Source organism: Odontesthes bonariensis, chromosome 17, assembly GCF_027942865.1.
Source record: "Odontesthes bonariensis isolate fOdoBon6 chromosome 17, fOdoBon6.hap1, whole genome shotgun sequence".
NCBI classification, from domain to species: Eukaryota; Metazoa; Chordata; class Actinopteri; order Atheriniformes; family Atherinopsidae; genus Odontesthes; species Odontesthes bonariensis.
In genome coordinates, this window is record NC_134522.1 from 35,320,614 (window position 1) to 35,334,565 (window position 13,952).

The window sequence follows — 13,952 nt, forward strand, 5'->3', positions numbered from 1 at the left end:
GATGTGCTGTTTATTTGGATGATTGCATTGTAACAGGTGACACATGGGAACAACACCTAAGCAGGCTTCGTGCTCTGTTTGTCCGTTTGATGGAAGCAAACCTGACCGTAAATTTAGCCAAATGTGAGTTCGCACAGGCCACTGTAATCTATCTAGGGAAGGTTGTGGGGCAGGGGCAGGTGAGGCCCGTTCGAGCAAAAGTGTTAGCCATTGATGCTTTCCCACCTCCTACTACAAAGAAGGAGCTGAGACGTTTTTTAGGTATGGTGGGGTACTATAGGGGGTTCTGTGCTAACTTCTCTTCAGTTGTGTCTCCTCTCACTGATCTGCTGAAGGACAGGGTCATATTTATTTGGTCTCCTTCTTGTCAGCAGGCTTTTGAGCAGGTGAAGATGTTGCTGAGCACCACACCTGTGCAGGCTGCACCAAAACTTGACCAACCCTTTCATTTACAGGTGGATGCAAGTCATGTGGGTGCAGGGGCTGTGCTCTTACAGGTGGATGAGCAGGGTGTGGACAGACCTGTTAGTTACTTTTCCCGGAAATTTAATAAACACCAACTTGTATACTCCACTATCGAGAAGGAAGCCCTGGCACTGGTTTGGGCTTTGCAGCATTTTGATGTTTATGTGGGTGGGTCACGTCCAGTGGAGGTGTACTCCGACCACAACCCACTAACCTTTTTGCACTCATTGCAGAGCCCAAACCAGAGGCTGATGAGGTGGGCCCTGTTCTTGCAGCCCTATGATCTAGTGATACGCCATATCCGTGGCGTGGAAAATGTTATTGCCGATGCCTTGTCCCGCAGTACGGAGGGGGTGTAGCCGCATGTTGATATCTCACACTCTCTTGCCCTCTCCCATGCCCTGTTCTTCTTAAACTGCTTCCCAGGTACCAGGTTGGCTGACGGACGGGGGGGTAAGGGGGGGTTGGCAGGGGATGGTGGGGTGTGTTCGGTGGTGGTGCATCTTTTCCCGGTGTGCTGTGGAGTGCCGAAATGTATTTGTTGTTTTCTGTTTTGTATAAGGCCCCTTTTTAATCCTTTGTTCTAATTTGTTTTTTTCTTGTCTTTACAGAGTCCCATCAGTGGGCCTCTGTTTTAAGGGGGAAGGTGTGACGGACTGGTTAGTCCTGGGACTGCTCCGCCCACTGTCAGCTGTGTGGTGCGTTAGGCTCTTGCTCATCATCTGATGGAGCGCAGGTGTGCGCCCTGATGAGCATGAGTATATATCCCCAGCACACTAGTATGGCGGGGCCTCCCCTTTTCCCCTTTGGCGTTTTGGTTTTGTTTGGTCACCCCTAGACATCTTTTGCATACACTACACGATTACTGACTTTGCACCTACATTATCTTTTATTCCCTTTAATTAATAAATATCAAAAACCGTCATCTGCGTGTGGATTCCTTTTATGTTGCACCTTTTGAGCCAGGGGTCGTAACAAATGTAGACGTGTTTTTTTTTTAAACGGGGCTGTGCACCTAGTTTTTTTTGCAAACGAAGGTTAGAAAATATGCGTTTATCAAAATACCCGGGTATGTGTAAACAGCACCTTAGTCCCAGTGGCAGGGGTCTGCACGGTGGTCTGCTCGGTGGTGTGGTGGTTAGCACCTCAGCTGCAGGGTTTCAGGTTCATTTCCCAGCTGAGGCCTTAAGGCGCTAGCATGGTTGACGCGTCTGTCACGGCGGTGGCGGACCGTGACGTCAAAATGACGTTTCAGGCATGCCGCTTCCCTTGAAAAGACGGCGCAGCGCGTTGTCGTGCACCAGTCGATTTTTGTAACTTGGCGGCGCCACCAACGAAAAACCGGATGGACCCATGTGAGACCAGGCTCAGTCAGGAGGTGTGTTTGTACAGGCAGCTGTACGAAACTGCAGTGAAACAGCACAGGCAGAAGCGGTCTTTGCATAGAGGCATAGCTAGGCAACCGCCTTGGGCCCCTCCACTGTAGGGGCCCCCTGACTAGCTGCAAACTTCCCATAGGCCTACAGCTGGTAATTGGGGCCCTTTGGACAGTAATTCACAGATAATGCGTTCATAAATGGTGATTTTTGTATGTTTAAATTGGAAACAAAAACAACACAATAAATTACAAAGAAATACAGATTACATGCACACACCCTCTTATTCGCGTTAAAATGGAATATTCCATCCATGCCATGTGCGCTAGACCAGAGTTGGTGGTAGAAGAGAGTGGCGACACTCCCACAGACTTCTATAGAAAGAAAGGAATGCGGAAGTCACGTGGGTCACGGAGACGCCAGAGTTCCAAACAAGAGATGCAGCTCCGTTAACCTCAATTACTCGTCAAGAACAATTACTGGTAAGTTAATAAAATAACAGCATTTTAAACGTTTTTTACATTTTTAAACATTATCTATCAGAAGTATACTTTTCGATATCGTTATTTTTACATTTGGTTTGCATGAAATGTCGATGTTGATGTTAAAAATGGAATGGATTTAGAGACCTAGCTGAAAGCTTGGTAACGGAGGCTAACGTGAGGTAATTAACGTGATCATTTCACTAAAGTCCGTTAACTTTTTATTGTCAGGTGACATTATGTAAAGTTGTTTTGATTGTTAGGTTTTAAAACATTACCAAAATACTATATAGGCCTATAGTAATAATACATTTAATACATTTTTGGTATTTCTGACGTATTTTCTCCGGTAAATTGATTAAATTACAACATTTTTGACATAGTGAGGCATTAGCTGACTGGTCTTTAATTAAGGAAGTTTTTTTCAGCATGACTTTGCAGCTGTGGTGATGAATGTATGAATTTCTCTGTTGTTGTTGTCAGGGAGGTCAGCAGATGTGGTGGTCGCTGCTGTCATGCTGCCATGGATCAACCCTTATAAGGGGGGTTCAGCCGATTTCTACAATGTCCAAACGTTTAAATTTGATCAAATACAGTTCATTGTTGCAGATTAATCTACCCAACAGTATAAATAGCAGTAAAAGAACTTCTTTAATAAGGCTTGTTTTACATTTTCCATGATGACATTTTATAATAAAATGTTTGGTTTAAATCTGTTTTGTTTATTTTTTTCACAACTGACACATTTATTTTGTCATTAATATGGTTTTAACCAGAAAAAAGTTTAATTCATATTTTAATCCATCCATCCATCCATTATACCCGCTGAATCCGTCGGTCGGGTCGCGGGGGTGGGGGGGCTCATTGTCCATCCGACACCAGAGAGAACAGACAGACTAAATGACATCTTCTACAGATGGAGTGTTTGGGACAACAGGAGTAGATCCTGGGAATATACAGTAACATCAGGCTCTGTTGAAGGATGTAGATCTGAAGGTAAGCTGGACCACTGGCATGATTCAGTATAAAGGAGCACAAGGTAGCTGCCCCCTGCTAGCATGCAGGGGTACCCTCTATGATCTAAAATGGTGATAAATGTGTCTCTGCGCTCCAAAAAAGAAAACCGTTGATAAAATACATCGTCAGTGAAGTGATCAATGCACATTATGGGTCAATATTTACCAAAAATTGCGTCGTAAATGTTAAAGTTATCATTTTTGTGCTCCGTCCCGCTAAAACCCGTTCAAACTGACTGACAGCGCTGTGATGTTTGGAACTCTGGAGGCTTACATGAACCACGTGACAGCCCTAGCGGCGACTTCAAAGCGTGTCGCAACTCTGTATTTACGACCATTTCGCACCTATGCACTGTTCGCAGTGCATAGGTGCGAAAAACCCACCGGCTGCTACTTTCGTAACTCATGTTCTTATCTTGGGAAAATTCACCTACGGCCCCCCCCACTGGCGACCGACCACTTTACCCAGGTCGCACTCCGAACAGTTGACTGACACAATTGGCAATGGACATATCAGTGATCAGTTTTGATTGATTATACACATAGACTGAATACACCACCCTCAAATCAGTTAATCACCGTTTTGTATCAAGTACAATACATAAAATTATGGATTATCACACAACAAATAGTAATAAAATGCAATGTAATGCAGCTCCTCCAGTCCCGTCCCATCTCCTGTGCTCTGGGGTCGTCTGCTTCTGGCCGAACATCCGTCCGGCTGGGTCTGGAACTGCTAAGCTAACTCTGGGAGGAGAGGTCGCCAGTACGTCACTCCCCATCAAAGAGATCTTCAGCATCTCTTCTCCCTGTCAGACTAAACTTGGTTCCACCCTCGAGGAAAGAAACTTGTGAACCGTCCGTTGATAACCTTCATTCGTTGACCCGCTCTTCCCATGCGTTGGTCCTCAGGCCTGGTCTCGCATGGTCATCCGCCTCCAGATTCCTTCCGCTGTTTGTTTGAACATCACTTGCAGCAAACACCTTCTCAGAATGGGTATAATGCAACACACCAATAGGGAAACCATCCTCACTATCAACAATATTGCTATTCCCGCCTTAACTGTCATCGCTCCCCCTTCTCCCAAAATCCCAAACAGACCAGTCCCCCACCATTCACCTCCACCAGCATCACACGTCAGCTCCTCTCTCCGTTCTCTGAACTCCTTCACGGCCGTTGTGAACGTTCCATCAGCTGCAGTGTTCCCGGGTGTAAATGTACAACATTTTCCCCAACCATCTGGCCAACACCATTTTCCCTTCTAATATACCTTCTAAAACTTGTCTGTTCTACCAAGCCATCATACTCGTCTCATGTCGTTGTTCTCCAAAGCCTGCAAACCCTTCACTCGTGTAGCTGCAATCTCCCTGCGTGCTTTGAGCTCAAAGGAATCCCTCTGGGCTGTCGTATTGCATCCAAGTAAACGTGCTTATCCCTGATGTAGCCATCACTAGATCTTTTAACTCTCCCTTCTTCCACATCCAATCCTAGCATCTCGTTTACCTTGTCATACACTACCACAACTGATGTGTTCCTCCTCACCAGTGCCCAAAAACCTATCTCCCTGTTGGGTAGCGCATTTAACAAAACATGATCTCCACACATCCAGTAACTCTCAGCCACTGGGTGTGTCTGATCCCCAAAAAGATATAGAGTTAAAATGATCATTTCTATATTTTCACCTTATTGATCCCAATAAATAAATCCCAATAAATCTTGTTTTCATTTAACAGTAGTACTACCTACGCGAGTTCCAAAAGCATCCAAACTCACCATTGTAATCTACTCTATAATCAGTGGGAGGCCCCTCCTGTGATGTACTGTGACTAAATTCCGCACAAGAAGACTCAAATTTGTGGCCCTCCCTTATTTTGAAAATAACTATGTAATTTATTTGGCCCGAACATCAATCTGCACTTCATACCACACCTAGGAAACAATAACCGTTTATCCTCTGCCGATGTGAACCTACCTTCTCTGCATTCCCGTTGCTGGACCACTGCACAGTCCCTGAAGGTGTTTGGCCCTGGAACAACAACAGGCAATGCCCCCGGAGCGTCTGCGCATATGAGACACTCCGTTGCTGTCAGTTCCCTCGTAGTGTACCATGCCCATCTATACCACATATCCTGTGCTGCCTCAACCCATTTTCCACAGTTACACTGTTTTCCCGACTCCACCTGTGCATGTACACTCCACCTGTTCTTGGATTAACATGATTATTCTGTCCTGTAGTGCTAATGGTATCAAGTCCCCCTAGATTTTCCCGTGAAATCTTTTTGTTCTTACCACCATAGTGAACAACTCCTTCTGACCCGATCTGACATGATCTTACCAGATTGCCCCTTTGTCGAGGTGTCCAGAGGCGGTGATCTGGTCGTCTCCTCCTCCAGACCCATGATCCACACCTCCACACACTTCCCCCTACTTACTCGTACTTACTCATCCTTCCTCACACTTCCACCAACCTTTATTCCCACGTACTTAAATTCAAGCTTAACATCTGCCTTTTCACGACTAGCTCTAGTGTGTATTGCTGGCAAAGTTTGTGGCGTGGCATGGTCTGAGTGGGTGTGTATTGTTGCATCATACTCATCTGACCCAGGCTGGCTACTTCCCTGCGGGGTGGCTTCATCACGGGACCCTTCCAGCCTCTCCTGTCTGCGGGATCCCGTCCAACATCTCCAGGCTTCGTTCTCCTGAGCCCATGCTGTCGGCCAACACCCACACCTGGATGCTCACAGTGTCAGAAATCTTAACCTCTTCCTTTCGTTCATCCTTCCCCTCGGACTCCGTCTGTGTCTTTAGTCCGAACCTTAGTGCAGTGATTCAAATGGTACCATGTGTTGCTACCTTCCACTTGAACTGCTGTTGATGTTGCTCGCACCATTGTGTACGGTCCTTTCCGTCTTGGCACAAGCCACTTCCTCCGGAACACTTCGATGTGCACCTGGTCGCCTGGCACCACTGGTCTCTCAACCAGCTGTTTGAGACTCAAGTCTCTGAACTCCTCCTGTAGATAGATTGTTCTGTGGACTGCCGTTAGTTGCTTCATGTAAGCTGTCCACTCTGTTCACACCTGCTCAAGTGGGAACTGAGGTGGCGGCCTGGGTCGACCCGTTAGCATTTTATACGGTGTTAGTGCGTGACTCTATGAGTCTGCATACGAAAGCTCATTAGTGCAAGCGGCAAAGCATCTAGTTAGTTTAGTTGAGGCACAGATTCAATTCAATTTCACTTTCCAGGTTCCATTGATCCTCTCATGCATCCCTTGACTCTGTGAATGATAAACGGCCCCACAGCGCTGCTTGATTCGCAGCTGCTGCAGAATGCCTCTTGCACCTTTATAAACAAACACTTAACCATTATTCGAGCTAATCTCTGATGGAAAGACAAACAGATGAATCAATTCTCTTACCAAAAAAAATTTACTACTATTTATCCAATATGTATGACCAATATCCTTGTGATGGCGCGACCTCTGGCTCCAGTAACACCATTGGTGCCAAAACAGAAAGCTGGCACTTCGATGCTACTTTCGCTGCTTCATCAGCCGCGATATTACCTTTATCAACCATTTTGTGACCTCTATGATTATTTGACATTGTATCACTGCCAATTTACAATTTTCATGACCGCAATCCGCTCCTTCATTTGGACCTCCTGTCGCGCTGGACTTCCGTCTGACCTCCTGAACCCTCTCTGCTTCACAACTGCTCCAAATGAAGAGAAAATATCATGAGCATATGCAGAAACTGTGTACACATTCGTAACCTTACCTTTCACCAGTCACATGCTTCCGTTAGTGCCTTCAGTTCAGCCAACTGTGCCGAACATGGCCGTTCACACTTCTCAGCTTCCACCGTCACAAAGTTCTCCACCTTCCTGTTTCACAACTGCAAAACCTGCATGATCACCCAAATGACCTCACAACATGAACCATACACAACATAAGTGACGTCAGCCTGAACAAGTGGAGTTGCTCCTAAGTCAGGTCTCAGTTTAATGTATCTCACAGCTTCTGCCCCACGCTCATGTGGTTCTCCTTCAAACTCACGTGGCATGACATCTGCAGATCCCGATGTAGTACACTTCTGTATTCTCACATCTGGACGTGTCAAAAGATGCACAACCTGCAAACATCCTGTCCGAGTCCCAACATACCTACTCTGATTTATTAGTTCTGAAATCTTATGGTTTTTATTGGAGACATATAAGAAAAATGGCTTCTCATAGACTAGTGTTGGCCGTTTTGGATGACTTTTGCTAATTTCGTTTCAAATTTTCAAAGTTGTGCTTTCAACCTTTGATCTTTGGATTTTTCATGATTCCTTCCAGAGGAAGCGCATTTTATTGCATCATCCTCCCAAAAGAAGATCATACTTGTTGTATTTTAATTTTACTTATTTATTCATTAGTTATTTATTTATTTATTTTGGACATGGCGCTTTTCTTACTCCCTCCAAGTGGGATGGAGAGATATCAGTAATTCCCTATGGGCTAACTAGATACTCTAATTCAGACTATCAAAGCTAAAATTTAAATTAGAAACTTTGTTCCGTTCAAATTTTAGAACTTCGTAATAGTGGCACATTTAAATTTTAAATTCAGAAACTTTGTTTTGTTGTGTCCTAGTAACAGTGACCTATTTAAATTCAAGTTTTAGAAACTTAGTAGTCGTGATACATTTAACTTAAAAACTTTGTTTTGTTTTGTAATAATGACACACATGAGGGCGGTTTTTAAACCCTTTTGAGTACGTCTGATGTAAGTGTACTTCTTACCTCTATATGTCAATGTAAACCAATACTGGGATTCCTCTGCCAGAGGAACGCCATGGACCTGCCGGGCCACTTGCTCCGCCCCCCAGGGACTGGCCACGGTCCTGCCGAACACTCGGGTTTCTCGGTGCTCTCGGACAGCTGTAAACAAAGTGTCCCCTCTCGCCACAGGCCCAACATGCCCCCGAGGACCTTCGTCCTCCTGGTGCGCCTCTTCTTGACCTTTGACAGGGTCGACGATGGACTTGCCCCTGTGATGGCTGTTCAGTGGCCCCCGCTGTCATGGCCTCATTTCGTACCTCTTGCTTCGCTTGCAGTTCTTCTAACTGCAACCGTGCAAGTTCCCTTTGCATCTCCTTCTCCTGCTCCTTCCGTTTCAGTTCTTTTCTGTATTTGTTTACTGCATGCACCACGTGGTCTCGGAATTGTCCATGTGACATTGAATTCAGCCCCACCACATCCTCCAGCCTCCCCTGAACTGGGGCAGGCAGAGCCTCTTTGATGGAAACTCTGAACAATGTCACCCAAGCTGGGCTCTTCTCGATTTCTCCCTCAGACTCTTGTCTCCATTTCTTCAATTGTTGTGCAATGTACACAGCTGGACTCTCTGTTCCTGACAGTGGCTCCCCCTTTAATGCTTCCAGGTCCACTCCCACAGGAAACTCAGCTCGTAACGCTCTCCAGAGTGCAGCTCGATATGCATTAAAGTCAGTTCCATCAGCTCGGTGGCTCAACATCCAGTCATTCTCACTGTGTCTCAAAATGCCCTCCATGATAGAAGTTCCAAAACACAGTGCCCACACTGCCTTAATGTGTCCCACAGACAACAGTTTATGCACAGTCTCTTGTTCAAACGCTCTTATCCATCTACTTGCACCTGTGTGAATGTCCGGCAATCGAGCAACCAGCCCCCCTAGGTCGAGCGTCTGCCACGGCACATACTGTCCCTGCGTCATTTCTATCAAACTCGCTGCTGACGCTGTTGGACTCTTATGTTCTTCAGAAGATGCCTTTTGAACTGGAGGTGCCAGTTCGGGTGATTTTTGGTATTGTGGGAGCTGTCCCCTTGCCTGATCTGAATTACAGATGGCGTCTGGCTCAGGAGCTCCATGACTGATTGATGTAGCTATTTGTAGTTCTGAACGTTCATGAGATATTTTGTGATCTTTTATTTCGGAATCTCCTTTTATGTTTGCTGCTCCCGGCAGTGTTGGAAATAGCTCTGCATTTTCAAAGAAATGTAAAACTTTTAATTCAAGCTCTCTTTTTTCCTGTCTCTTTTGCTTTTGTCCTTTGGTTTGTAAGCTTTAATCCTTTGTTCCATAATCTTACAGGTAGTTACATTGAAAGTGCCCCCTTTTGGCCAGGGTGAGACGTTATTTTTTGTTCGTTTCTCCCATTTTAGAGATATCTTTTTAATATCTTTGGAATGTTCAGGATGTTTGGCGCTGATGGTTATTGTTGGTGTTATATCCATTGTTTCACCTAGTTCGTTCCCTTCTATTGTCTTTTGACTTTTTCTTTTTATTTACTTATCTATTTTCTAAATTTCCCTTATTTATTATTCGAATTCCCCCTTTTTTTTTTTTTTTTTTGAAAGTCAATTTAAATGCACTAATTATTTAACTCTAATCAATGCTAATTTAATGCTTGGCTAAATTTAGCTTAGATGCAGCTAATTACTGGATTGGATGTTGTCAATGCTAATGTTAAGGTTAGCCTACGTTAGCTTTGAAAGCTTATGCTCTAGGTTGTTTTTTTTAAATTAAACCAATGTTAATTCAATGTTAGGCTAATTTAGCTTTTTGACTTCCGGTTTGGAGTTCGGTTACTATTATTGCTAATGTTAATGTTTGACAACCAATGCCAATGGATGTTAGCTTCCTAGCTGTTGCTAATAAATGCTAACCTATTGCTAATTAAGATTTAAACCAATATTTGCCTTATTGCTATTGCTAATCAACGCTAATTGTCTTTCTGATCAATGCTAATTATGGCTAATGAAATGCTAGCAAATGCTACTAATGCTAACCAATGCTAACTATTGCTAATCAATGCTAATTGTATTTCTGATCAATGCTAATTATGGCTAATAACATGCTAACAAATGCTACTAATGCTAACCAATGCTAACTATTGCTAATCAATGCTAATTGTATTTCTGATCAATGCTAATTATGGCTAATGAAATGCTAGCAAATGTTACTAATGCTAACCAATGCTAACTATTACTAATCAATGCTAATTGTATTTCTGATCAATGCTAATTATGGCTAATGACATGCTAGCAAATGCTACTAATGCTAACCAATGCTAACTATTGCTAATCAATGCTAGCTTCCTTGTTGACCAATGCTAATTGAATGCTAATTATGCTATTCAACGCTAGTGATTGCTAATCAATACTAATTATTGCTAATCAATGCTAGCTTCCTTGTTGACCAATGCTAATTGAATGCTAATTATGCTATTCAACGCTAGTGATTGCTAATCAATACTAATTATTGCTAATCAATACTTGCTGTATTGCTAATACTACCCAATGTTAATTTATTACTAATCAAAAGCTCAGTTAATGCTTACTCTGTATGAAGTGACTCAGGCTAAAGGCGTTGCCCCAACTTTTGCTCACCTCCGGATGCTTCCGATCCAATCCACACACAATGTTCTCCACCAATCCAGATGATCCAATGTACGTCACAGCTACGTCAATTCTGACCAATGAAATAAAAATATTTTTTTTGACCAATGAAATCTGAACACACCTCTGAATCTAACTCCAGTGAAACACGTCTACGACAGTAACTTCTAACCAATAAAATATGAACACACCTCTAAGCCTGCCTCCAATGAACCACGTGAATTTTTAACAAATCAAATATGAACACACCATCACATCTGCTTCCTAGACTGGTATTAACTCCTCCCAAGCATAACAATTGAACCAGACATAACAATTGAACCACACCCCAACTCAAAATGGCGTTTGTCACACTTTGTAACAAGTTAAGAAAAAGGAGGAAATACAAACTTTCAGCTGGACAGAGAAGAAAACAATTTAACACAGAAATAACAGTTGCACTATTCTTCACCTCAAAATGGCGTTTGTTAAGAAAGAGAGAGAAATACAATTTAACACGCTGTGGACAGGGAAACTACAAATCAAAAGATACAGAAACAATGCATAAGCGAAAAACTTACTTTATCAGGAATGTCACATTCAACTTGACTAGAGACAGCAACCTCTTCTCTAGGATTGCGAAACCCTCATTACTCGACTGATAGCAACTCCGCAATTAGCACATTACCTAAAGAAAACTAATAATTATTACAGTTCAACCATAAATTGCCCCTGGAAGACACAAGGAAAGAAAATGTGATCACACACGAACATTTGAAGCAGCAGGAAACTCTCAAGGCCAGAGCACGCACCCACACACTCGCCGCGGGAGCGCGCAGCACTCTCTGTCCCCCTGAGAGCCAGAACACAATTCACTCGCCTGTTAAGAATAGAACTTTAGAAACTTAACACCAATCACAGCAGTATTCAATAATAACAAGATGCACTCAACGAAAATATAGAGTCTTAAAGAAAGAAACCCACAGCGTTTACAAATAACAGCACATTTCGGCACAACACCTTATTTCCCCAAGTTATTAATGCGGCAACTATCACAATTAAGCAGATTATACCAATGAAGCAAATTATGACCATAAAGCCAGTTATAATAATGAAGCAAATCTGAGTGTGAATTAAAATACTACAAATACTCAAAAGTCAAGGGATGATATGAGTCAGAACCTTTTCTCTTTTCTTCTCTTTCTTGATTCACACAAACATCAGATTTCACACACACATTGACAGACAACAGAGACCGGTCACACTCACTCAAGTCAGTCGGTCAAAAGTTTTGTGTCAGTCACCGTTCAAATCTTCACATTTTTAAATTATCAATTTCTTTCATTTAGACTTTTAATTTTTCAGGAGATGTTGGTGTCGGCAATATATGGAATACAAAATGTGTTTTCCCTACAAGCCTTGTGATATGGTCTCTGACCAAAGCAACAGATGCTGACGTGTACTTTACCAGCTTCGCTGTGACCTCTCAATAATAATCTCCTGTGGTCAATTTCATAAACGAATTTGAATTTTCTCTTAAATGTCTTTATACTGAGGTCTCGGATAACTCCAAAGAGTTCTAAGCAGATATATAAAATGATATGAACATATATACTTAAAATGTGCCCGTATAGAACTGGAATTGACTTTTTCAGAGTTTTCTTGAACTGCCGTTTTGATTCCACCTCCAAACTTTTATGTTCGCAAGTCAATCAAATACCAGCATTCGTCTACTCCTTGACTAGTGAAAATAATTCTCACATATATTAATGACTAATGCGAACCATAATCCCACGGTAGCCCGAACCCCCAATGCATTAAAGGTCGGCCGTCGGCTTTATGACATCACTATCAGCGGGTGATTTCCACCCTGCCTGCTCTAAAAGCGTATCCACTATTCCAGTTTAAACTCATCGATTTATTCCCTGCCCGAGCATGAGCGACTAGTCCTTCTTAATTACCACAACAATACATCAACACGACCAACTGCTCACAGCTGTCTGCTTTACAACTCACATAAGCTGCTGTTCACCCAATTTTATCCAAATTCACACATACGGCACCTCTTGGCCCACAGTTTCCCAAACAATTTCAGCAGCCCCTCTGCGCAGAAGTAAACAATGGAAGGGCTTACCGTGTGCAGGATCCGTCTCTCTCCTGTGTCCTTTTAAATTTGGGGAAGCCGGAGGAAGCCGTCAGCTGTGCTCCCCTAACCGAGATTAACTGCGTAATGATAGGAACAAAAATCCCACCTGCCGGCTTGTAACAGCTGATGTCGGTTGTCGGGGCACAGAGGACACGCTCCGCCGGGATCCAGATGCAAACTCTCACGAATTCGGGGTCACCATTATGTTGTGGAGAAATTAGAGTCGAATCCCGCGTTGGTCAGCCGTCCATTGGGGAGTTTATTGAACAAACCGTCACAGCAAATGTGCATACAGAATGTACAAAATGTCCGACGAGCTCATCTAGTGACACCCTTTTATACCGTTTTATCATAACAAGTGTACGTGGCCCTCTCTGGAGGCGCCTAGCTTTCGCAGTTTATCATAAACACGCTCCTTCTAACTATCAACAATATTCTGAACCAGTCAACAAGGCCCAGGATGTAACTAGGCCAGAAGTCATGAACATGTCATGACATCCTTCTCCCACACTCTGCGCTAGACGACAGTTCCATATACAGTAAACTTATTTCTCACATATTAATGTTGATGGGGCCCCTAGCTAAATTCGCCTTGAACCCCCAAATTGCTAAGTCCGCCACTGAGCACAGGGAGCACGTAAACTCCCAAAACTGATGCACAGAGATTGGCAGAACTTTGGGGAAAGAGGGAGAGTTCTGGAAGAATGTGTGGAAGAAGCTACAGGACAGATACGTGAAGGCAAAGAAGAGGGCAGAGACTCTGTTGATGCCGGGGGCTTCAGACCTTCACCTCTATTAACTGAATTAAAAACTTAAAATGATCCGAAAACTACAGCAGTATCATTAATTACAGTGTTCCTGCTCTTGATAGCGGCATTGTTTTCTTCTCCACTTTCGTGGTTGTAGAGTAGAAGTAACCGTCACGTAGCAGCGCCACCTCTGTGACGGAGAAAATTGCAACTACTGGCGCAGCGACTTGCGCCACTATATACAGCCGGCACGAAATCGTGACGTCATCAACACCGCTCGCGCTAGCAGACGCGGCAACCATGCTAGAGCCTAGTG

General features: G+C 43.6%; 1 long non-coding RNA gene across 1 annotated transcript; it reads right to left on the bottom strand.

Annotated features, from left to right (window-relative positions):
* Positions 1-2,038: 2,038 nt before the first annotated feature.
* On the bottom strand, positions 2,039-13,394 carry LOC142366463 (uncharacterized). The gene is made up of 2 exons (XR_012766824.1): positions 11,323-13,394; positions 2,039-10,835 (listed from the first exon to the last, which is right to left on the bottom strand). It is a non-coding gene; the product is annotated as an uncharacterized LOC142366463 (long non-coding RNA).
* Positions 13,395-13,952: the final 558 nt, after the last annotated feature.